The sequence below is a fragment of the Protopterus annectens genome, chromosome 10.part0 (assembly GCF_019279795.1).
Source record: "Protopterus annectens isolate FY-2018-M chromosome 10.part0, PAN1.0, whole genome shotgun sequence".
Lineage (NCBI taxonomy): Eukaryota > Metazoa > Chordata > Ceratodontiformes > Protopteridae > Protopterus > Protopterus annectens.
The window spans coordinates 983,132,713-983,159,168 of record NC_056744.1 but is presented as its reverse complement, the minus strand read 5'-3'; the positions used below and the strand labels follow the sequence as shown (position 1 = coordinate 983,159,168).

Here is a 26,456-nt window from a genome sequence, read left to right as displayed (position 1 = left end):
ATGCCTAAGGCCGGCAGTGTTGGTGACTCCCCTGCTGCCTTTTTTTTCTTAAGAGAATCTCAGTTTGCTTGGATGATCCACTGCAGTCAAGACCCTTGTATCTTTAGCAATCCATGGCAGAGATAGTGTAGGGGTGAACTGTATTTTTAGAAACAGCTCTTGGTGTCTGATGAGCTTTACTGTCACAATAATATTTGACTACAATGATGTCATTGTTTCCTTAATATTAATTTCCATATTGTTTACTACTTTAAATGAGTTGTGGAAGTAAATGTATTTTCCTTTTGACAAGTTTTTTTTCTCTGTAGTGTTATTCCATTGTGAATTTTCAAATTCTGTCGGGGTTTTATTTTGTCAGAAGTTCAAACTGATGTCATTAGTGACTAATTGCAGAATAAATAAGGCACATGTTTACCTAAAATTACCAGCTTATGGAACAGGAAATCAGATGTGTATGCTTACAAAAATATTTCTGAGTGATTGCCGGTTTTGAATTATCTTCAATATTTCCTACTGCTGTTTCCAAGCATTTGCTTTGCTAATCTGAGAAATTTTAACAGCCTTATCAAATAGCTCCTTTTTCCCCAAAACACAGAAGGTCACTATAGCTTGGTTAGGGGCAGTGGACTGTTTAGGTGGAATATTTTGGAATACATTACTGTGATTGTCATTATATTAATTTCCTCATAATCAAACATCAAGTACATGGTTATTTTTGAGGATTGTAGTATACTGCTTATATATATCTGACAGCAATAGCTTGAAATCTGTTACTGTGCTTTATTTGTTCTTTCAATTTTGACCCAGTCTGACAACATAATGGTACATGGAAGGTGTCTGATTTTGGGGATAAAGATAAGGGAGTACACTGTGTATATGCATGACAGCGCATATTTAAGACTGTGGCCATTTCAACCCTGGCTGTTATCCTAGTCTAACATCAGTGGGATACTCAGAAGATGATTTTTGTTTTCATGGCAGGTAAGGAGGCAAGCACTATATCCAGATTTGATTTATACATCCATACAAACATATATCTCCTCAGTTTGTAAACTACTTATTTTGTCAGGCACCACTTCTACCTTAAAAAAATAAAAAAAAAAGGCTGAATATATTTCTTCACATGTGTTTTTTCTAGGAAATTGTTTGATGAAAAGGTTGAAAAAAAAGCTCTAAAATACATGTCAAAGCATCTGGAGGCCCCACCAAGCCCTGTCTTAATTCACTTATTTATTCCACAGTTATTACAGTGCACTCTTTGCACTTAGACCATGTTAAAAGGATGTAGAAAATAGCTGAAGAATAAAACAGAAATCTGTGACTAGGTAGGAAAAAGTAATCTGAATGGTTCATAGGTTCATACTAGGCTATCTGCCCCAGGGCATTTATAAGCCTAGCCAGAGTGTGTGTGGCTTTCACCACCCCTTAGGATGAGAATACTATACCCATTAGTTTGCTGTGCCTCTGTCCAGCAGTGATACAGAGATGATTCCCGGGGTAAACCTACGATCTCCCATCCACTCGTCAAGATTTCTCTTGAACAGAGTCAGTGAGGGGCTCTGCCTCACATGGACTGGGATTCTGTTCCATAGTGTAGGGAGTCTCTGGGTGATGAATCTGTCCCTCCAGCACGCCCTATTTATATCCGTGTTGAGGTTTAAGTCTCTTGCTCTCGTGGCTCTGGTGGATTTGGATTTTTGAGGTGGAGCATGTCCATTAATTCCGGGTTGGACATGGCCTTGTATGTCAGGCACAGATCACCTCTGAGCAGACGGTATGCGACTGAATAGAGCTGGAGTTTCTTCAGTCGGGCATCGTATGACATATGTTTGAGCCCCTTTATCCTTTTGGTGAGGAACTTTTGGGGTCTTTCCAACTGCTGCAGGTGTCGGGTAAGGTACATTCGAATGGGCGTTGTACTCAATCATTGGTCTGATAAGTGAAGAGTACAGGGGTACAATGACCTCTCCTGATCTGGATGTGAATCCCTTCATGATCAGGTGGGCAATGTAGAAGGTCTTCCTAACCACTTTGGCAATGTGAGTGTCAAAAGAGAGGTTACTGTCAACTTGGGTCCCCAGGTCCCTGATAACTTCTTCCGTGTTTAATGGATTACCACCTATGTGGTAATTAGGGGTTACCTTGTTTTTCCCAAAGGGTATGACTATACATTTTTGGCATTTAGCTTAAGGCCATGGCTCTGGCACCAGTTATCCATTTCTATGAGACCTTTCTGGAGGATGTCTTTGTCTGATGGAGTGTCAATTATGGTGCCCAGTTTGCAGTCATCTGCAAATTTTGTCAGCCACAATCCCCCTATGTTTGCCTGCACTTCAGAAAAATAAATGCCGAACAAGAGGGGGCCCAGGACTGAGCCCTGTGGGACACCGCTCGTGACCGGCTTAGAGTCTGACATGGCACCAGCAACTCTAACCCTGTGTGTTCTGTCCTTGAGCCAGTTTGTAACCCATCTTGTGACATATGGGTTTACATCTAAGCTGGTGAGCTTTTCTATGATGCCCGAGTGGGGTATTGTGTTGAATGCTTTTGCTAGGTCAAGGTAGGCTGTGTGAACTGCCTTACCCTCATCAATGGCCTTAGTGACTGTTTCGAAAAGTCGACCAAGTTCAAGAGGCAGGATCTGCCCTTGACAAAGCCAAATTGGGTAGGATCCAGTGTCTGTAGGTCCCCAATGTCTTTATTTATGAGTTCCATTATGATCCTCTCCATAGCTTTGCAGACAAGGCTCGTCAAGCTTATGGGGCGGTAATTTCCAGGGTCCGTAGAAGCACCGCCTTTGTGGAGTGGGACCACAGTTGCCGTCGCCATTCTTTGGGTACGTATCCTGTAGTAAGGCTAAGATTAAACAGCAGCCTTATGTGTGGGTTTAGTTCCTCATTGAGTTCGTGTAGCACACAGCCGGGGACACCGTCCGGTCCCATTGATGCTGTGTTTTTGCTTTAGAGAGAGCAGCTCTCACCTGGGCATCTGAGATGTTTGGGAGGCTAGACTCTGGTGGGATAGATATTTCTCCTTTTGGGGGAGGGAGGAGAAATTTGCACTGAACCTGTCTGCCAGTATGTTGGCAATGTCTGTGGGTTCAGTGATTTTTTATCATTTTGGACTAATTCTGAGCATATCTGGGAGTTTCCACCCAGGTTTCTAACATAGCTAAAGAAGGCTTTATGATTGTCTTTTGTGTCATTAGTGATTTTTCTCTCAAAGTTGGCCTTGGATGATTTTATGAGTGATCGTAGTTTTTGCTAGTATTGATCAGAGATGCCTTCCCATTTAGGGATTTTGCTCTGTCATGTAGTAGCTTTCTCCTCTTGTTGTAGAGTTTGTTTATGGCTGGAGTCCACCAGACCGGCGCCTGCCTTTGGTGGAAAAGGTCTTGATTTTATTAGGGATTGCTTGATCCATACATTCCTGGAGGTGCTCGTAGAAGGCATTTGTAAGGGTTTCAGCAGTGTGGGTTGTGGTTTCCACTGGCTCGGGGGCCTTGAAGGATACCACTCCAGTCTTAAGAAGTGTGAAGTTTGCTTTTGAGAAGTTCTTCACTGTGGTCTTTTTTGCTGGGGGTGGGTCGGGATGTGGATCTCCAGTGAGATTAATTTATGGTCTGATCTCACCAATGAGGGATATACTTCCGGTGTGGAGCATTTTGTCCCCATGTTTGTGATGATCAGGTCTAGTATATTTTCTCCTCTTGTGGGAATGGTGACTAGTTGTTCCATAGCATTTGAGTTTATGAACTCAAGGAACCTTTGGGCTAGGGTGTTGGGGGCTTGAGTAATGTTCCCAGTCTATATTTGGGTAGTTGAAGTCACCCAATATGATGGTGTTTGGAGAGACATTTATACTCTCCAGTGTCTTCAGGAAGGCTGTGTGGGTTTCCTGAGTTTGAGAAGGTGGTCTGTAGCATGTTACAAACTGTAGGGCAGTTTTACCTATGGTTAATTGCACCTGGATGGTCTCCGATGCTTCGTGCGTTGCCACTAACCTGGAGGTGTGGGTATCCTTTATGAATATGGATACTCCCAGTCCTTTTGTAGTTCGGTCCGGATTTTGGGGCCGGAACGCATGATATGAGGTATAACCTGATAGTGCTGGGGTGCTCTCAGGAGCCTTGAACCAGGTTTCAGTCACAGCACAAACATCGATGTTCTCCATACTGAGGAGGGCTTCGAGGGCGTGCATCTTGAGGTTTAGACTTCTGGCATTGAGCATATTACCCTTAGTTTTTCTCCATTTTTGTTTTCTAGGGTGGTAGGTTTATCATTTGAGCCTTGCCTAAAAAAGGCACTATGGGGGTGGCAAGAGCCTTTGCCAATATCCGGAAGCCCAGGGTGACAGGTGCAAGCCGTCCCTTGCGAAGCAGCGTGGCTTGTCAAGCATGTCATCCTAGGCAGACAGACATTGGATCCCCTTAGAATGACACCAGTAATTAAGCCAATTATTAAAGCTGATCATTTTGTCTCTGTATTGTGGCATCATTCTTGGTGAGGGTAGGATACTGCTCAGGGTCAGGGTCATACCGGCCTGGGCTACATAATCTGAGAGCTCCTCTATGTCTCTTTTCATGTAGTCCAGCGAGGTACGTCTCAGGTCGTTCACACCGGCATGGACAATGACTGAGTCATACTTGTACTTGCTGTGGAGTGACCTGAGTGCTTGTGTTATGTGGCGGATTCTAGCGCCTGACAGGCAGCTAACTGTGATCTTTTCCTTGTTCAGTCTGGTGAGTGGGACGCCAGTGTGTCTGACTATGGAGTCACCTATAACAAGTGTGTCTGGCATTGTGTTTGGCCTTAAGGGCTGTGACTGTTTAGCACACTGACTTTGAGAACTATGTGTTGCATGTCTTATGTCTTGAGGTGGCAGTTGCTTGGGTGTCTGCTTTGGAGGCCTCTGTAGTTTTGGTAGATTTTGATCAGTGCCTCCGAGTATGTCTTTGTGTGTTTATGTGTTTGTTTTGCAGTTGTGATAGTTCTATGTGAAACTGGGTTTGTGGTGTGCGTGGTTTCCTTCTCCTCCTGTCTGGTCTTGCCAGTCCTGAGTTGAGAGAGCTCAGCCTCCAGTTTGGCTATATAGTTGCATCTCTCACATGTATTTGTGTTTTGTGGGAGAAGGAGTGGGTTGTCTGTGTACATGAGGCAATTGTAACATTGCCTCAAGATGCCCAGATTCACCAGCTGAACAGGAGAGGACGCTAGCAACTGACCCTTCGACATGCTAGAAAAAGTGAAAAAGTTTGCTGTGTAACTGAGTCAGAAGGGACCTATAGGGAAATGGGTACTCAAGGGGATTCTAGGCTAATGTAGTACTTTGTTTAGTATACAAGTACTTTACCTATATAAAAATGCTTTAGGAGCAAGTGCTGAGCTATTGAGATAGAGAATAGACTGTTTAGATTGCAAGTAGAGAAGTTCTAAGGGAAAAATTGAAGAGCAGACTTTACGGAGCCAGAAATAGTTTAACCTTCTTTAACCGGCGCTGCCCAATGGTGCTCTATGGGCAACTCCGCACTAAATCACGCCACAGCACGCTAAAGCGGGCTTTATAGCAGGGGGTTGAAAAGACCTAGGAATTGACCCAAAATGGCCAATAGACTACATGTTTCTGGCTGGAACCACTGCTCTGGGGACAAATAGGCTGCTCAGTGCTCCCCACTCCCACTGGTGAACAAAGAAGCTTCCCTTTATCCAAATAAGGATATGAAATAGCACAGGAACCAAGCCAAAGCCCAGAGATCAGCAAACTCTGAAGACTGGACTATTCTAGTTCAGTAAGGTGGGAAAACAAGATATTTTTTTTTTTTTTTGTTTTTTTCTTTTTTGCAGAAAACAGAAGAAAAACAGACAGTAAATGCTATAAATGCTTTTAAACGGCTAGCGCACTTGAGTGTGTTAGCCTACAAGTAAAATTAAGCAACAAATAACTTTTTTAAAAGTGCAAAACAGTTAATCAACACAAAAACAGTTTAAATAGAATGCAGAGCTGTATAAACAGGCGAAAAAGCAGTCGCTAAGCAGTAAATAATCAAAAAGCCAGAAAAAAATACTTAAATCAGGAAAAGTCACTCTTTTGCTCTCTGCTGCTTGTAGAACTCTGCAGTACACCACGAGGAGCTGTGCTGAGTTGAATACAAGCGCTAAAGCGGGCTTTATTACAGGGGGCTGAAAAGAGCTAGGAATTGACCCAAAATGGCCAATAGACTACAAGTTTCTGGCTGGAAACCACTCCTCTAGGGACAAATAGGCCGCTCAGTGCTCTCCACTCCCACTGGTGAACAAAGACGCTTCCTTTTATCCAAATAAGGATATGGAATAGCACAGGAACCAAGACAAAGCCCAGAGATCAGCAAACTCTGAAGACTGGACTATTCTAGTTCAGTAAGGCGGGAAAACAAGATTTTTTTTTTTTTGGTATGGTGACGTCATGAGGTTGAGAACCGGAACACCAGGACCCTTTGCCTTAGGCACTATATCATCTAAGTTCATCTTCTGTTTATCACCCCCCTCCTTCATATTGGCTTTCTTTCCAAACTGCGCCCCCTCCCTGCAAATTCCTAGATCTGCCACTGATCTAGAAGCTTCTACAGATTCTGAAGTACAGTTGTAGTGATCCAGTGGAAAGGGTTTACTTTTGATGCTGCTATGCAATTCACCACATTTTATGCAAAAAGAACATTACACAGCTATGATCTTTGTATGTCTTCTCACTTTATCTGTTTTAAGTAGACATATATTGTTTTATTTTTACAAATAAGTAGACTAAGCCACTTGGACCCTTTTTCAGACGTGATCACAGTTGAATTAATGAAAACATAAAAAAAACAAAAAACAGATGAGAACATGACGCTAATATGGTATAGTTAGCAGCTGTAAGACAAGGGTGCATACCACTTAAGGAAACCTCTGTATGACAATGGGCCTTCTAGAATGGCAGACAGTGATTGTCCTTCCTTGTGGGCTAACCTGCAGATTAATGTATTTTGTGTACTGTTTCTTGACAGTTTTATATCACTTTAAAAGCTGGCTACTGTGAGTGTGAAAGCACATTCAGATGAAGAAATAAGGACAGATTTGCCAAACAGTAAACAAAGGCTTCTTGTATTGGCATGCTTAATATACTGTAGCAGGATGATGTTCGTGTTTCAATGTTGCAGTCATCACATTTGGGTTATCCCTGCCATGGTAGCCCTCGGCCGGCCCGAATACCAGAGGCTTAGTATTTCTGCGTGGGATGCTGTCGCTTCAGGACTGACGTCAGGTCATCAGTAGTGTAAAGTAAGGCAGCCGATGCCATTACATCAGTCTTTCTTGCCGTGGAGCCCAAAGCAGAAGCAGTTCGCACGAGTGCTGGTCAGCCGCTACCTGAGTTTCATCTACAGAATTGAAGCTGATGTCTTTTAAAGCTAAGTATCCCATTGGGGATCCTTTTTTCTTGCACTAACCGATGTCAGAAAAAGTTAACAGTTGTCTCGCCTGTGGAAAGCATATAGCACACCGAGACTTTCATTCTTACTGCATCACTTGTTTAGGCCCAGACCACGATGTCCCCTGCTGTCGCTTCTATGCTTTGTTCAATGCCTTTATTGTAGCTAGATATTTTCGCTTACAGTCCTCGAACTCCGATATGGCTTTGGTAAGCCATCCGACAACAGATCTTCAGAAAAAACATAAAGATAAAGACAGAGACAGACCACACAGATCCGACGATGCTCCCGTTAAGGTAGTCGTCAGTACTCCGGTCCTCAGAGAGGTGCTTTCGCAGTCCCTGATGCCCACTTCTGTGTATTCACAGGCTGCTACTGAGACCCTTTCGGAGTCCGGTATGTCGCAAAATACTTCTTTGGCTAAGGATCCTGCAGTCGTCTCTACCTTGGATGGGTCTGGAGTTGCTGAGCAGGCACTGGCTTCCAAGGAAGTCCTTCGCACTACTCATTCTCGACACAAACCGACGTCTTCTTTTGCGATTACCGTTCTTTTGAAAATGACTGAATTTCTTAGACCCAGGGTACGAATCACACCCAAGAAACCGACTACCCAGTTTCAGGCACCTGCTTCCTTGCCTCAGTCTCAAATGCTTAAAATGGTGGCAGACCTTATCATGCTGATCAGGGGAAGCCACGCTACCCCCTCCAAAAGAAAAAGAGAGCTGATCCCCGTAGTTTTGTCTAAACAAGAGTCAGATGATTCTGATGCATCTGAATATGAAGACATGCAACCCCTCTCTACTTATGAGGATTCTGATGCAGAGGATTCCATTCCTTCAGCCTCTCCCCCAGAGGCTTTTTCCTTTGGGGAAACCCTTCATACCTTAAGGGAGTATTTCCAATGGGAGAGTCAGGACTACCCTCAGTCTAAAAAGAGACTCAAGGAATTCTTAGATCTTCCACAGCACACCTTGGCCATCCCCCCAGTCCTGGATGTTGTGGAGGATGTTTTCCTGGAATCCAACTTGACTCCTGACACCCTCCCTCCTGCACCCAGAAAACCAGACAGGTACTACAGAGTCCCTGACTCACACAAATTTCTTTTTAAAAGTCCTACTGCTAACCCTGAGGTATTTTCTTAAAGGCCTAACGGGATCAAAGCAACCTCTACTAAGAATCCCACCCCGTCAGATAGGGATTCCCGAGCACTAGACAGATCGGGTAAAAAAGTATACACCTCAGCTACTCTTGCTGTCAGGGCACTAAATTGTCAGTTCCATATGCTAAAATTTCAGCAACATACCCTGGAACTCCTCACACAAAAAAAAATGCCTTCGTTTCCTGCTTGTGCAGAATCTAAAGAGTTACAAGAGTTAATGCATTCTGCAAGTCAAGTAACTAAACACACCTTGCACTGTGGTTTTGACACCCTAGAAGCTTCTTGCAGGGCAGTAGTCACCGGATCTGTCATTAGAAGGCATGCATGGCTTAAGGAACAGCCCTTGCCAGACCATGTTAAATCTAAATTGTTGGATACCCCCTTGCACAAAGGCAACTTATTTGGCACTAAGGCAGAAGAGGCCTTCAAAAAGATGGAAAAAAAGCTAAATCTATGCAGACAGTTAAGGATTTCTTACAGGTCTAGCAACCCAGGTTCAGCAGGCATTGTCCCACCAAACACTGGTCCTTTCCTGCTCCCACAATTTCATTCCAACCAGAACAAACCTCCAGACTCCACCCCTCTCCAACCAGTGCCCTGCTTTATTCCCACCCCACATCTATCCTAACACTGTTATGATACTACCCAACATGTCTATACTTCTTACCTTTCTTCTTGCTCACTTAACATGATATCACAGCTCCACAGTAGACTCTTCCATCCAGTTTCACTGCACCCTCACATCATTTTCCTTCCAACACCCTCTATACAACTACACTTCCACAACCACCAAAAACCACATCCCAGTAGTCCCACTCAAATACCAAATACTGTCAACAACTAAGCAAAAAATAACCCTAAAATATGACAGGCTACTTACTGTCTATACGAAACTAATACTAGCTTTCCTCTCTAAATTAACCCTCAGCAGTGACATCCACCCAAACCCTAGCCCCACCTCCTCAATCTCCATCACAAACCCCCCTCAAAATACCCCCCCATCTCTGCCAACAAAAAAAATCTGATGTCCTCATCCTGTGCCTGAATATTAGCAGCATATGTAATAAAACTCAAGAACTATGTGCCACCATAAAAATATACTCCCCTGGCATCCTCGTCCTAACAGAAACCTGGCTCAAACTTCATATCAGAAGTGAGGAAATACTCCCCTCTGGCTGTAGCATCCTTCATGCAGATAGACTATCAAAGAAAGATGGTGGTGTACCTCTCATGTTTAAACACCACCTCAACATTCAAACTCTCAGCAATTCGCCCCCCCCCCCCCCGATTGGGAAGGAAGAAATCTTATATGCCAACCTCAAACTAAACCCAAATAAAACCATAAACATCATCAGCTGCTACTTCCCCCCAGGCCAAAATACTCCTCTCCTAGAAAACCTCCCGAATTGGGCCAATCTTTCTCTACCCCAAGAAACCATCATCCTCGGTGACTTTAACATAAACTGGCTATCCTGTAGTAATGACCACCCAGCAATATACCTAAATCTACATGGTTTCTCCCAACTAATACAATCTCCCACCCATATAAATAAAAACTCCAACAAACATACTATCCTTGACTGGATACTAGTCAACAAAGATCCCCACTTCTACACAGCAGCCTCAGTGACCACACCCCTACTTTCCTCCTAAAACACCGTGTAAAAAATGCCATTCCCATTATCCATAGAGAATTCTGTAACAAAGCAAATTTTAATCCCCACTCCTTTAATTCCTCCCTCCAAAAATGTAACTGGACACCACTAAAATGCCTCAATCTAGATGAAGCCGCCCGCTTCTTCAATAGCACCTTCCTCAGCATCTTAAACAGCCACGCTTCCCTAAGGTACGCCACAGTCAAAACAAAAAACTCCCCCGGCTTCAAAAAACCACCCAGGGACTGATAAAAAGTAGGGATAAAGCATGGGAACACTGGTGCCAAACAAAATCCCCCTCTGCTAGGCAATGTTTCCTTGAATTGCACAACAAGGTTAAAAAGCAAATAAAAACAGATAAAGCCCTTTACTGTCAGTACACCCTAAACTCCACCCATTACAATCCTAAACAATTCTGGTCCACAATAAACTCCATATGCTACTCAAGTAAACTAGATACCCCCCCCCCACCTGCCATCCCCTCCTCCTCCAGCAGTATAGCTGACTCCTTTAACAAACATTTCACGGAAACCATATTTTCCCTAGCCAAAAAACAACACTTCTCACCCACTATCCCCTCAGCCCCACACAACCCCAATCCCCCACCCCCCTATTTCACCTTCTCCACAGTGCCTACCTCCTATATAAAAAAAAACTTCTGACAAAACTTAAGCCCACAAAACTCGCAGCAGACAACCTTCATTCAGAATATCTAAAGATGGCAGCCGACACCCTCGCCTTTCCAATTTCCATATTAATTAACCGCAACCGCTCCATATCAGAAACCTATGTACCTACTCTGTGGAAAATTTCACACATCATTCCCCTATACAAAGGTGGCTCTTCCACTGACCTTTCCAACTACTGGCCCATTGTCATCCTTCCCACACTCTCCAAGATCCTTGAGAAATGTATTAACTGTCAGGTATTAAACTATCTCCGAACTAATAATCTCCTCTCCAAAACCCAACATGGCTTCAGGCCATATCTTGGCACTACATCCGCCTTGCTCTCCTTCTCCAACAGGATCCTACATCATAAAAACAATGGCTTATTCTACACTGCTATGTTTCTGAATCTATCAAAGTCTTTTGATATGATATCACACAATATACTTCTCTCTGTCCTCATTAATCTCTCCTTTTCATGCTCTGCCACCAACTGGTTCCATAGCTATCTGTCAGCCCAACAGCAGTCAGTTGTTTGGCAAGATCAGCTATCCCCTCATCTCCCTGTAACTCTCGGTGTCCCCCAAGGCTCCATTTTTGGCCCCCTACTGTTTTCCCTATTCACTAACAACCTTCATCCCTCCACCAAACATGCTACTCTCATCCAATATGCAAATGACTCCACCCTCATCTGCTCTGCCCCCACTTTACCAGAACTTCAAAAGATCATGCAAGAGCCATTCACATCTGTAGAAAGCTGGCCATGCCCAACTTCTACTCAATCCCAGCAAGACCAAACTCCTTATTTTCCAACCCCCCCAAATACCCATATATCTCTTACCGTAAAAAGTACACAAAAAATTTGGGGCGCTATATAGAAACAAACAGTACCTAACCAAAACTGTCAGAACCTCTATCGCCAATTCCCAACTTATCTCCACCTTACTCTACACCTCTCCCACACTCGCCAACCTTAGACAATCTGACCTAAACAGACTTGAAACCTGCTACAGTAAAACTGCAAAATTTGCAACAGGCGCATCCTACCGCAGCCACAGCTGTAACACGCTCAGGGAATTGGACTGGCTTGAACTACCACAGCTTCTTCACCTGAATCAGCTCTCATTTACCCATAAATTAGTAAACTACCCTCATATGATTTCATCTCTTCAAAACCTACTCCAACCCTACAGTTCCCCTAGACCCCTACGATCCAGCAGCAAAAATCTACTTCTTACCACCAAACCCAAAAACTCAGCAGAAGATGCCCTAGTCTCCTGTACCATATCCAAACTATGGAACAACCCCCCCCCCCCCGATAACCAAATTACCATCCAGCAGTCTATCAAGTCTCACCTAAAAATGCATTGGCTCTGTCCTCGCTCCAGCCTTGATTAACAAAGCTCCTAGCCAATCTGTACAGCTTATATGTTTATCTGCCAGTAAACATGCTTTATCGTATAACTTTTAGGTTTCTTTATTTGTCTTCTCATTTGTAACAACAGATTATTACTCAGTATTTATTGTATGCTTTTTCCTTACTATTCATCTATGTACTCTGAATGTCATGCTGTTGTACTCTAAATGTTCATGTTGTTTACTGTAAACTCATTTACTATTGTAATACTTACTTATTTGTACTTGTGGAGCTTTTCTCCCTGGGCCTCTGCTGAAAAAGGACCTTTGTCCAGTCGAATTTCCTGGTAAACAAATGTAAATAAATAAATAAGCAGTATCAGTGCATAAAGTTGTACATTCCATAACCTAACCAATGTTTCTGTTAAACACAGCTTCCTTATTTCTTTCTTCAAGAACCATTTCCCTTCAAGTTGTCACCCATTTCTTCTGCTTTATAACACTTTTCACTTGTTCACTGAAGATACGGTCAATCAAGATCATGCATTCCATTTATTCTGTCATAGGAGCACACAAATACCTAAAAGTCTTAAATACTTCATCATACCCCTGCCTTTCCATTCACCAGTTTGGCTAAATGTATTGCATGCTTTGTACCTGTATTCCTTCATGTGTTTTCCTGAACAGGGCACAGTATTCCAGAAGCCATTTTATCAGTGGATTAAGCAGAGAGTCACTGATTTCAGCAACACTTAAATATGTTTTAAGGGCTATATATCCTGCTGGCCCTCGCTGTTAACTTTCACATTTCATTTCAAGAGTCACACTTGGAGGGACTTCCAAGATGGCTGCCCACTAATCAGCAGTTTAATTTCGGCTATTCCAGTGTGAAAAAGAAACTTGAGAAATAGACAGTGATATTTTCCGATTGGTAAAAACTCCGTTCCTGGCTAGTATGTACACTGTATGGATGCCAGCTAAGAAGAAATGTTGAGAACCTGAAAGAAAATCAAGCAGAAAAAGTGAAGAGAAAGCACTGGAAGAATTCTGCAGCTATTCAGCAAAAAGCAGTTCAAGCTTCAGCCTTTGTACACGAGATGGCTTCCAGTAATTTAGAGGAAAAAATAAACCAGATCTGCTTGAGGTCATGAAAAATGAAACACTGAAGGAGTATATCAACTCATAACAAAAGGTGGGAAAAAAACAGAAGAAGCTTTAACTAGCTATTCAGATGACCTAATAAAACTGTAAAACTCCAGTGGTTGAAATGAAGCAAATGCTGTCTGAGTATGAGACTGTTTGTTTAAAAATAATGGTAGAGTTAGAAGGCAGAGCATGTAGAGAAAATGTGTTTTCTGCTGCATCAGAGAAACTGAAACAAACAGACATTGTTAATTTAATGAAAAAAAAAGCAAATAAGCTACTGGACTGGTATTAGAACAGCAGGATTTGTTAATTGAAAGGGCATATCAAGTGTATGCTCCAAACCCGGCCATGAGAAAGTAGCCAAGGCCTATATTAGTAAAGATGCTGTCATACCAGTAGAAAGAGTTGATCCTGACAAAACTGTGTCAGAAGGGAAAAGTATTAAAAGTTGGAGACAGCAGAGTGTTTGTGAAAGTGATTATTCACAGTACAACAGACAGAAGAGATGCAAATATATCCCATCAGTAAGGGAATGCCAAGAGGCAAGTGGGAGAATCGAGATGCTGTATCCAGCTGTCTTCAGGATATTTTTTCCTAGATGATCAAATATTTTTTTATGCATAACAGGCTAGAGAGAGAAAATAAAAAAAAAACGTTTTTCTAACAAAAAAAAGTGAGCCAGCAAACAGGAGACTCCGCTTCTCATTCTTCTGACAATAAAGCTCAGAAAGACTTTGCCAGTGAAACCTTTTCCAATATTCCAAAGGAAAATGCTCGAGAGACAGAAAAAAGCACAAGAGTTGACTAGAAGAATCCGGAGTACCTTGGACTTGAACCAGAGTCTGGTGTTGGGAGTTTGAGATGAGCAGGAAGAAGACCAGCAACACTGAAATTAGTGAATAAATTGGAGACTATAAAGCATCAACCATATTTGTGAAATATGTCTTTGCAAGAAAAAGTAGCTGAAAAAGACCGGACCTTTATTGGCTTTGTTATACTTATAGGTGGACTGTAAAGCACATACCATGCTTTATGATCATTAATGTTTAGAAGGACATTTAAGGGGGAAAAAGTAAATGTAAGTAAAATAATGTTTGGTTTTATTGATATTTCTATAAAACAATAAAACAAAAAAGCACAGCAGTGTGTAGAATCCCAGGACACAAACTTTAATGAAAATAAGCGCTTTAATCAGGGACATGAACCAAACTTCTTCAGATGTCTATAAAACATTTCGTGGTATAAACTGCATGATATATATAGTAAAGCAGTTTTGTGTAGTGTATAGTCAGGGGTATTTTGAACTGCGGTGGTGGTGCTGCGGTAGCGTTGTCGCCTCACAGTAAGACATTGTCCTGTTCGATTCTCAGTTAGAGTGTCTTCTGTGTGGAGACATGCATGAATGGGTGTACCTTCGTTGATGGTTGTGCGTCAGGGCCGGCAACTCGGCATGTAAAAATCTACTGCCAATCATTAGCGGACCGGAGTTCCGCTGTGGCGACCCCTAACCGGGAAAAGCCGAAAGACACAACAACATAGTCAGGGGTATTTTAAATGTGTGTGTGTGTGTGGGGGGGGTCTGTTCAGCAACTGTTGTGTGTTAAAGATATTAAAGTAAACAAGCACTTTTGTTAGTTGTAAAATATATGCTTTACAGAATAACAAAAGAAGAAAGGCTGGACAAAAGCAAGTTTAGTGTTAGTATGCTGCAATCCTGGGCTGCTGGGGTGGGAGTGGAGTGTAAAAGTGCACAGATTGTATTTAGAATTAAGATATTTTCTCTTTTTTGTTTTTGCAAGGGTGACTGTTAAGATTAATGCTTTGGCTTAAGCTACAAACTGTTTTTGTAAGTAATTAGGCTTGAAAAATATGACAGAATGATGAAAGCCATGAAAAATGTCAAGCTTCTTATATCTGCAAGGATATTGGCTTTTTTTCCATTAGCAACTGCTGAGTGGGAGTCAAGAGGTCTTTTGCCAAGGTAGCTGTACATTCTGTTCTGTGTGAAATTTACAAAGATTAATTGTTGACTAGTTTTACATTGAGCTGAACTGTCTGCAGGTCCACGCAATTAATCTTGAGAGTTCTAAGCATTCTCTGCTGAGGGAAATGCAAAATTTAAAGGTACAACAGCAAGCAGTTCAGTGAAAAATAAAGTTTTAAATTATGAGAAGTGAATAAGAGATAACAGCATCTCTAGCGTCTGAATACTTAACTGCATATAATATAACAGTGTACAATTTAGTTTTATTTAAAGGAAGCCAGTACAGTTTCTTAGGGCTAAAATATACTGTTTTCTGAAAGCAGACAAGCTGTTTTTCACATCTGGGAGGGGAGTACAGATAAGAAAAGAACAGACAGCAATCAGTGTAAGTGGAAACACAGACTAAAGGTTTTGCCAGAATTGATAGATATGGATCAGTGTGGTTTTATGGAAGGGAAGCAAGCATTCAACATTAATAGAACAATGATGATCCAGAGGGAAGCAGAATGTAAGAAAATACAGCTGTTGTTAGTTGGTCTAGATGCAGAGAAAGCATTCAGTAAAGTAAGCTGGGATTGTATGATTAGGGCAATGGAAGCATTTGCATTCCCCGATACAATAAGGTTAATTAGGGGGATATATGAAGGATAGGAAGCAAGAATTAAAGTGGGAGGGCTCCACTCAGTTAAGTTGTGTTTGAACAGAAGAACCAGGAATAGTATCCTCTTACCCCTTTTTATTTGCTTTACATTTAGAGCCATTGGTAAAGAAAATAAATGACTTGGAAATGAAAGGATATAATTGGTATTGGTAATCAAGAAAAGTTGGCTTTATATGCAGATGATATTGTTTTGTACCTAATAAATCCAGAAAAGGACATCTTAGTGTTTTGGAACATTTTGAGACAGTTTCAAGTCTTTTCAAGATATAAAATATATGAATATAAAACTAAGGCTATAGCCATAAATTAATGTACCCACACATGAATTAGTTCAGCAGTGTCTGTATGCATGGGGACATAATAAGATGAAGTATATAGGAAGATGGATTTAAAAGGCTTCTGTTATGGCAGCTAAGATTATATGAGAAGAGACTTAACAAAAGATAATACAAAAACTGAGAATCTGGATACTCTTGTTTATGGGTACAAATAGTAAGACAGAAGCAGCAAAAATGTTTTTATTCTCTTTAGTTTTATATATGGGTCAGGCATATTTATCAACCAGAGAATAAGCTATGACAATAATTAACAAAGAGTTGAAGAAATTTATCTGGGAAGGGAAGAGAGCAAATGTTAAGTGGGATAAGTTCATCCTTCCACTAGAACAAGATTGTTTAGGATTATCTGTTTTGAAGTGATATTTTACAGCTACATTGTTAAGGGCCATATATATATAACACAAGCAGAAGATTATAATTCAGAATGGAAATGGATGATCAAATGGAGGACGTTCAGGAAATAAAGTGAGTCTGATTTTTTGATGCAAATCCTTAAGGATAATAATAACAACCATACAGAATTGTGCAAACATTATGGTATTGAAGTGGCTGAAAAACACTGGAAACTTGAGCCACAAAGTATCATAGAAAATGATGGTCGGCATCACATGGTATCACCTGTTCAAAAGATAGATGCTAGAAAATCTGATATAGTGGTCCATGAAAAGAAGACAACAGTGACTACAGTGTCTTACATACAGAGAGACATAAAGTCATAAAATATCAGGATTTGCAGGCAGAAACGAGAGCAATGTGGAAGAAAAATACCCAGACAGTTCCAATAGTAGTAGGAACAACGGGTCTTATAAAAAATAATCTACAATCGTATTTAGATATGGTTACCAGTACATATAACCCCATATGAATTTCAGAAGGAGTCATTACTGGGGACATTACGGGAGCTGCGAAGAGCACTTCTGGCTGACATCAAAGACTGAAACAATACTAATTTCATGAACTTTAACCATACTCTGACTTTGGAATGGGGTCCATTCCTGTCATGGTATTAGAAATCCAAAAGACTTGGAGTGGAGAAAAAAAATGTCATATTCGCAAAGTAGCGAAAAGTATTCTAAGAACTAAGTTAACATGAGAATGGAGTGAGGAGATTTTGCTAATAGGAATGAGAGCAAGTAGGGGTACAGCAAACAGGCAAGAGGGAGCTGGAAAACTGGCAAAGGAGCCAAGGTATTGGGAGCAAATAATTAGAGAGGAAAATGTAATAGATTGGGAAGAGGCCAAGAATACATTTGGAATTCAGGCTAGAGATTGCCTTCCCTATTAAGGATTGATATCAGTGTATAGGCGAAGAGAAAGTAATACGGGGATCCTAAGTGAAATACCAGCACTGATAGAGTTTTTAGTAGAATCTAGAACAGAAGTTGCTGTTAAAAAGGGGATAATTAGAAGGGCATATAAAATTCTGCACAATAATGATAAGACTCAATCAGAAAAGTTTAGAAAAGATTGGTAAGAGATTCTGGAAAAGCAGTTTACAAGAGAAGAGTGGGAAGATGTATGTATGACTCCCAAATATGCAAAGAAGTCCAGAAGTTTTATGATCATTGCTTGGAAGTGTTTGCATAGATGTTTTTATAGTCCAAGCAGACCAAATAATTTTGCCTCAGGTAGATAGCAAATGTTGAAGGTGTGATGGAGAAGAAAGATGTAATTGGGAACATATGTTTTGGGAGTGTAATGAGTTTGCAGATTGTAAACATTCCCTACAGAGTACTCTATCAAAAATATTGGGTGAGCAAATTGCTGCAACTCAGGAAATTACATTTTGAACTGAGACACATAATCTAAATTGCTTAGATATAATAAGGCCTTTTTAAGTTTAATTCTGTTGGCTGTCAAAAAAGCATTTACCAGAAAATGGAAATCAAAGTGTAAACCAACTTTATTTGAAGTATTGACTATTATAAAAGTCATAAAATAACTGGAAGAGTGATCTTTAGAAAAAAAAAGAAGGTGCAAATTACATAGAAATAAACAGAAATTCTAGGAATAATACATACAGAATCATGTTCAGGAGAAGGAGAAGTGAGGTTTAAGGGAAGGCTGAAATTAAGCATTTTTTTCCTGTAATGTTGAACTGATGATAGTTTCAGGGAAAGAAAAAAATATGTGATGTATAATGTTAATATGGTTTGTATTCTTTTCCGTTAATATATGTTTGTCAGTGTCTTTGTCTTAAGTGCTAATTGAATGAATTTGTGGAGGAATATTAACTTCAGATGAATTTCCTCATATGTGTTTAAAAGGGCTAACTTTACAAGGCTGGATGACTCATTTGGATTTTACTCAACATTTCCCTTGTCACCACAATAAACAGAACATGCTGGAGGTATAGATTCCTGTCCCAGAGAATTCCCATACTCTGGAACAAACTACCTATCTATATCAAACAAAGCTCCTCATTAGCACTCTTCAAGAAAAATCTTGATGATTGGATGGGAAATAGGAAATTCACCCTGGGGATCACCTCTGGGGCTCCGCTTGACAGGGCCACAGGAAAATAATTTTCTTGGGTGGCGAAAGCCAGGGTACCTTTTTGGCTAGGCTTATATAGGCCCTAGGGCAAATAGCCTAGTACCTACCTATGAACAAAGTAGTACATTACATTATACTTTTGTGTTGTCTTACATGCATGTGCAGGTAGAGCACCAACAGGAGTAGCTTTTATTCACATTAAACAAATCTGTATGATTTACTACTGGGATAATGTTGCAGCAAATAATTTGAAGTGGCTGTCTGAAACATTGTCATATCAGTCATCATGGCATGTGTCTGTTAATTCATAAGCAATATAACTGCCCTTCATACCAGCCAAATAAGGTCATAATATTTATGGAAGTAAACTGAATCAGCAAGGCAGCATTTCCAAAATTGCAATGTGTCATTCCTTGTTTACATAGAAATTATCAAAATATTGTTCATCCAGATTGCAGCAGGGTTTCTAGTAATGCCAAACTAACAGATAGCCAACAAATTTCTGCATGGAGTTGATGTGTTGTTCATTACCTAACTTACAAACAGAGTTATTATTACACATGGGTAGGAATGTGAAAAATTTGGTAAGACAAAAAATATATTGGCTGCCACTCACAAGAATTGTGTAACTAAAATTTTTTAATGCACTTCAGAGTTACTATCTTAATTTCTGCATTGCCAGCTGCCTCATACATTCTCATTTTATTGGCCATTCATTTTACATAGTGTTTCTACAGTGCAACCTAGCATTCAGCATTAACAAGTATTAGTTTTACTTTGAAGGTCCCAAAGATGGACAGAATAGTACTTGATCTGATATGTGTATTGGTAGTTCTGCAGCTATGGAATTAGCTTCCACTGGTAATAAAGTAAGACATATATAGTTTACACTGAAAGTTAAAGTTTACCTTGTAAGTCTCTCCTATTGTAGTAAAAATGTTCTACTTTCCTTTTCTAAGATCTGCTTGATCAGTGTTACTATGCATTCCCTGGGTAAGATAATACATTAATTTACTTCTATCTAGAGCTCTCCTTCTCACTTATAACAGTCATGATCTCCTTGCTGCATGTTTCTTGTAGTGTTTGTCCTTCACTTTATCATGTTTTGTCTTCTTTAGAAATATATCATGTTATGTAGTCCTATCTTGCCTCCATTATTATGTGTGGGTTCGGAGCCGATCCTCGGCTCCAACTTGGCTGCTTAGAAAGCCTGAAAATGTCTGATTGTCTCGTGGCTAATAGGTATCCCGTGATGCATGCACACTTTCCCCAGATCTCGTTTCCCATGTCTTCAATCGGAAGCTTCTTTTGGTTGGCCGTGGTTAAGTGATTTAATTCTTTATTATTACTGCTTGTTAGAGCTTTTAGCTTCGTGCGAAGTGCTTTTCTTATTGGTGATAGCCTTATTCTGATACCAATTTATGTCATATTAACCGGACTTTACTTTTTACTGGATTTGACTTTTTTCTGCTGTAAAATTTTTGGGCCTGTTGGCCTTTTGTGTGTGATTCCTGTAAGTGTGTGCTTTTAGACTAAACCGTTTTACTTAGAGGTACTAGTCTGTTCCCTTTTCCTTTACACTAGGTTCATTTAAGTTAGAGAACCTAGTAAAACCTCCCTTTGTTGTTTGTTGTGAGAGTTAGGGCTAGATCTGTTTAAGTTAGAGGATCTAGTTCCCCTCTTGTTGAGTGAGTGTGTTGGTTGTTTCTTTCAATCGCCTATATTGAGACTACCATTATGTCTAAAGAACATAAAGAGCATAAACAGTCAGGATTTAAAAAGTGTACTAAATGCTCTCAAAAAATGTCCATCACTGATGGACATAGCATCTGTGTGTACTGTTTAGAAGCCATACATCTTCAAGAGACTTGTCTCTTTTGCCATTCCTTTAGTCCTAGAGTGCTCCAGGAACGGAAGAATAAGCTGATTCTAAAAGACTTGTTAAAATCTTCCTTCGAGGAAGACCTAGCCAGTAGTAAAGATAAGGGCAAGACCTCAAAAAGGCCTTCTCCAGCCTCAACTTCTGTCTCTGAACCTCCACAGAAGTTACCTAAATTGGAGATGGCCTCTGTCTCTTCGGCTCCACTGTTCTTGGAGCCGATCAAGATTCTGGACATGGACATTGCAGTATCGACACCAAGTGCTTTGGTGCCGATCATTAGCATTCCTCTTCGGAGCCGGTCTACAGACATTCCACCGGTCCCCCTACTCTAAAATCACCTATATTGCAGAGAGCGAGGTCTCCCACACTGTCCTCCAGATCCTCCAGGAGCTTTTCTGAAGAAGACATCGAAAGAGTGGTGCTCAGACTCCTTAAGTTGTCAGCCTTGCCAAAATTTTTATCGGCTCCGACAATTTCTGTCTCGGAGCCGACTCCTGTTACTTATGCTGCTCTTTTTCTCCTCCAACCCAGATTGGGCCTTTGGAGCCGATGCTGTCGGTACTGACTATAGTGGTGTCCTCGGCTCCAGCACCCCAGGTAGTTGTCTCAGAGCCAAGCTCCGCTCCGAAACTGTCGGCGCCGTCCGAAGTGTCTAGGGTCCAAAGCTGTTCGGTTGGGCCAGAGGGGGACTCTTGGAACTGATCCTCTTTGGTGCCAAGTCTTCCTCTTGGTGCGTCAGCCCGAGTGAGCTCGGACCCTACATCCTTCTCGGAGCCAGTTCCTTTGGAGCCATCGGCACCTACGCTCTCCTCGGAGCCAGGGCGTCATTCAGAGCTGGAGGAATCGGTCTTCATGAAGATGAGGAGCATGTTGGATAGTTCATCCCATACCATGTAGGAGTACAGATGCTATACTCCCTCAAGTGCCGACTATGGTTTCAGCATCCTCTCTTCCCTGGGATGGTAGAGACTCACAGCCTCAGGGCCCCCATTTGGGTGGTCCCCGATCTTCCGAGACCTCCCCAGAAGACCCCGCTGAGGAGCCCCCTCAGAAGAGATCGTGTAAGAGGAAGTATGTAGACTCCCCTGATGAGTCTGTCACATCTGACACTGACCTCGATGAGTCGGAGGGGTCCCCTAAGTCATCCTCTGAAGATGTCTCCTTTGCAGACATTTTGGAGATCTTCAGGCAGAGAGGCGACTAGCCCACCGTTACCCCTTCTGATGAGGAGTCAGTGTACCTGAAGGCTTTTGGGTCTCAACCCTCAGCTTCATGGGTGTCTCCTCCATTTGATGAATTACTGGATCTTGTGAGTCAGAAAGCATGGCAGACTCCTGATGCCATGGAACCGGTTCCCAGGAGGCCGAATAAATTTCTCTCCGCCCCTAAAGACAAAGAGTTTTTATCCAAGGGTTTACCTGTTGATGCCATGGTGGTGGCGGCGGCCACTAAGAAGGAGCTAGCAGAGACTTCTTCTTCTGTCCATCCACCTAATAAGGAATCCCGAATGATGGATAGGTGCGGGAAGCATATCTTTTCTTCAGTGGCTTTTACACTCCGATCGCTGAACTATCTATCACATTTTACGAGACGTCAGAGAGATCTCCTAAAGGAGTTAGGAGATACTCTTCAGGGTACCTCTACTGAAGCAGTCCCATCTACAGTGTCGGCTCAGTTGGCTACCCTCACATCTGTTGTTAACTCCTCCATGTGGCTGATCTTATACGCCGCTGATGTTGCGAGTAGGGCGGTGGGTTCAGGAGTCTTATTAAGGAGACATTCCTGGATGCGTCTGTGCAACTTTGGTGAGCCTTTCAAGTCTACATTCACCAATGCTCCCATGGACAGATCCTCTCTTTTTGGACCCAAGGTGAAAGATACCATCACCAGGTGTGAGCAGGAAAGAAAGACTCTCTCTGCCGTGGTCTACCGTTCCTTCTAGACCTTATTCTAAAGGTCAGAAGAGCGGCAAAATGTGGTTCAAGAAATCACAGAGACCTTTCCAGGACACACAAGGTGATTCCTCCTTCAGAGGCAGGGAAGGAGGAAATAATGGTAGACGTCGCCCTAGAGGCAGGGGAGGTCCACAAAATCAGGGAAGTCACGATTCCTTTCGTGACCGTCCCTATCAGCGTTCCTGATGTGGAACCCGACTGTGCGTCTCTGGGGACGGTCGGGGGTCCCCTGTCCTTGTAAACCAGAAGCCTGGCTAAATCTCACTCGAGACAAGTGGGTACAAGACATTATCACCAGAGGTTACTCTGTACCCTTTTCCCTTCCACCACGCCCTCCCAAAAGGATCCCAGTTGTACCACCCAATCACAGGGATCAAGCGGCTATAGAGATAGAAAAGCTGGTATTAGGAAGAGTCATCCAGAAGGTCCCAACAGACCAGACAGGATTCGGAACATACTCCAGGTTCTTTTTAGTTCCAAAAAGAGCAGAGGACTGGAGACTCATCCTAGACCTCAACAGGTTAAACGAGCATGTAAAGAAGCCCAAGTTCTGAATGGTCACTCTACAGTCCATACTCCCTTTGTTGGGGAGAGACAGCTGGATGTGCTGAATAGATCTCCAGGATGCCTACTACCACATAATGATGGACAAAGCATCAAGGCGCTACCTACGCTTCTGGCTGGGAGCCAATCATTACCAGTTTCGGGCGCTGCCCTTTGGTCTCACCACAGCCCTCCAGGTGTCCACCAAGTGCATGGCAGTAGTCACAGCTCATTTGCGGCGTCAGGAAATCCAAGTCTTTCCATACCTGGACGATTGGCTCCTGACCGCCACCACCAGGCATCGCCTAGTTCAATCGAGAAATTCCACAATCAAGCTCTGTTCCCAGTTGGGAATCTCGATAAACTGGGAAAAATCCTCTATTTTGCCCACTCAGTCTATAAATTTTATAGGAGCAAACATAGACACGGTCGATATGACAGCCAGACTATCTGCAGACAGACTACAGAATCTTGTGCGACAAATTTACAGAATACTCCCCCTTAGAAGAGTCAAAGCGAAGGTGGTGTTGCAGCTTTTCGGAACTATGGCATCAACCATAACCTTGTTACCATTAGCAAGACTACATATGAGAATACTCCAATGGCTCCTGTCATCCCAGTGGTCGTTTCAGCAGTTGCCTCTACATCATCAGATCCTTATTACAGATTCTTGCAAAAAGGACCTATGCTGGTGGATTCAACCACCACAGGGACTCCCTTTGTACCGCACCAACCCGTTGCCACTGTGACCACGAATGCCTCTCAGATAGGGTGGGGGGGGGCATTATTTTGGCAGGACTGTCCAAGACACATGGCAAGAGCAGGAGGCCCATCTGCATATCAGTGTCCTAGAGATGAGAGCGGTGCTTCTAGCGTTGCAAGCACTTCACGACTTTATCCCTCTAGGGACGATAGCTATCCAGACCGACAACATATCGGTGGTCTGGTATCTAAACAAATAAGGGGGGGACCAGATCATACCTCTTATGTCGAGATGCCCTGCGAGTTTGGAAATGGGCGATTTCTTCCCAATGCTTTCTCATTGCAACGCACATCCCGGGGGCTTCCAACTTGATAGCGGACAAGCTAAGCAGGGCAATTTTGTTACCTCACGAATGGTCCTTGAACCAGAAAATAGCCAGTATGATCTTCCACAAGTGGGGACAACCCTGCTGCGACCTCTTTGCCAGTCCCATCAACACCAAATGCAGCACCTTTTTCTCTCTCTCATCCCCCCTCCAGGAGAGTCTCCAAGAGATGCACTAGTCCACGATTGGCCCCCAGGACTCCTTTATGCTTTTCCTCCTTTTCCACTCATCCCCAATGTCATACAGAAAGCAATGCTGTTGGGAAGCAAGATGATACTCATCACTCCTTACTGGCCTTGTCAGATTTGGTTCCCTTTTCTCAGGCCTCACCTGTTGGACTGCCCATGGACTCTGGACCCAGTGCCAGACCTCCTGACACACATGTCAGGTTCTCTTCACCCCAGTCTCCACACTCTCAAACTGACAGCATGGCTGCTCCCGTTCCGTCACTAGTCAGGCTTCATGATTTGTCTCCAGCTGTGCTCATATTATTACCTCTTCTCACAAGCCTTCGACCAGAAAATTGTATCATAGTAAATGGAAGAGATTTTCTATATGGGCACACAATAGAGAAGTTGATCCGTTTACAGCTCCCATTACTATTGTTCTAGAGTGTCTTTCAGAACTCTTTCACCAAGGTTCACCGGCTCCTACTCTCCGAGTTCAACTAGCAGCAATATCTAATTTCCATGTGGGGATTAATGATTCCAGTCTTATGTCTCACAAACTGTGCAAATCCTTTCTTAAGGGTTCCATGATGTTACGACCTCCTGTGCAAGACCCCATTCCTCCTTGGGACCTGAATCTAGTTCTGTCTAGACTTACTCTGCCACCTTTTGAACCAGCCCATAGTTGTCAGTTGAAATTTCTGTCTTGGAAGACTCTTTTTCTGGTAGCAATAACCTCAGCCAGGTGAGTTTCTGAAATACAGGCTCTGTCTGTTAAACCTCCATATTTAATTTTTCACAAAGATAGGGTCTCTCTCCGGACCAACCCTTCTTTTATTCCTAAAGTCTGTTCTCAGTTTCACTTAAACCAAACAATTGAATTGCCAGTGTTCTTCCCTAATCACTCCAATAAAGCAGAGTATACATTCCACCAATTGGATGTGCACAGGCAGCTACGTTTCTGTATTCACCGGACCAAAGAATTTAGAAAATCAGAACAGCTGTTTATTTCCTTTCCTGAGGTGAGAATGGGCTTGCCAGTTTCCAAGGTTACACTTTCGAATTGGATTTATAGTTGTATTTCCTTTATTTACAGTTCTCAAGGAAAGGAGTTACCCTTTAAAGTCAAAGTGCATTCCACCAGGTCCTTCTCTACTTTTGCTGCTTTCCAAGCCAGGGCACCTATTGATAATATATGTGCAGCAGCAACATGGGCTACCCCTCATACCTTCATTTCCCGTTATATATTGGATTTAACTTCCAGGGGTAGAGCTTCGTTTGGTTCCATGGTACTCAGGAGTATTTTCCAGTGAGCCACCCATTCAAGATGCTAGGGATGCTGTCCCACATGTAATAATGGAGGCGAGATAGGACTACATAACATAAAGAAGTTATGTACTCACCATAACGTTCCATGTATGTAGTCCATCTCGCCTAACATTATTATGAACCCACCCACCAGCCCCCCTTCCTGGAGGATCTGGAAACAGTTTTTCCTTTTCTACAGTGGTTTTTGCCACAAGGGCGCCTTTTATTACAGTTTATTCTTCCGGACCTTTGTCCTTTTTTTCCTGTTTTATCCTGATAGACTAGTAGCAAACAAGATCTGGGGAATGTGCGCATGCATCATGGGATACCTATTAGCCATGAGCCAATCAGAAGTTTTCAGGCTTTCTAAGTGGCCGAGTCGGAGCCGAGGATCGGCTCCGAACCCACACGTAATAATGTTCAGCGAGATGGGCTACATACATAGAACGTTATGGTGAGTACATAACTTCTTTACATGCTGTCTTCTACTTCCTTTTCTGCCATTCTTCATATACACCCATGTGTCCTCCTCTTCTCCTTTAATTTATCCTTCTTTCATAGAACGTTATGGTGAGTACATAACTTCTTTACATGCTGTTTTCTACTTCC

At 42.3% G+C, this 26,456-nt stretch overlaps 1 protein-coding gene across 1 annotated transcript in view; it reads left to right on the top strand.

The window, feature by feature from the left end:
* Positions 1 to 26,456, top strand: part of EXTL2 (exostosin like glycosyltransferase 2) — a 264,444-nt gene that overhangs the window by 22,783 nt on the left and 215,205 nt on the right. The window lies entirely within an intron of this gene.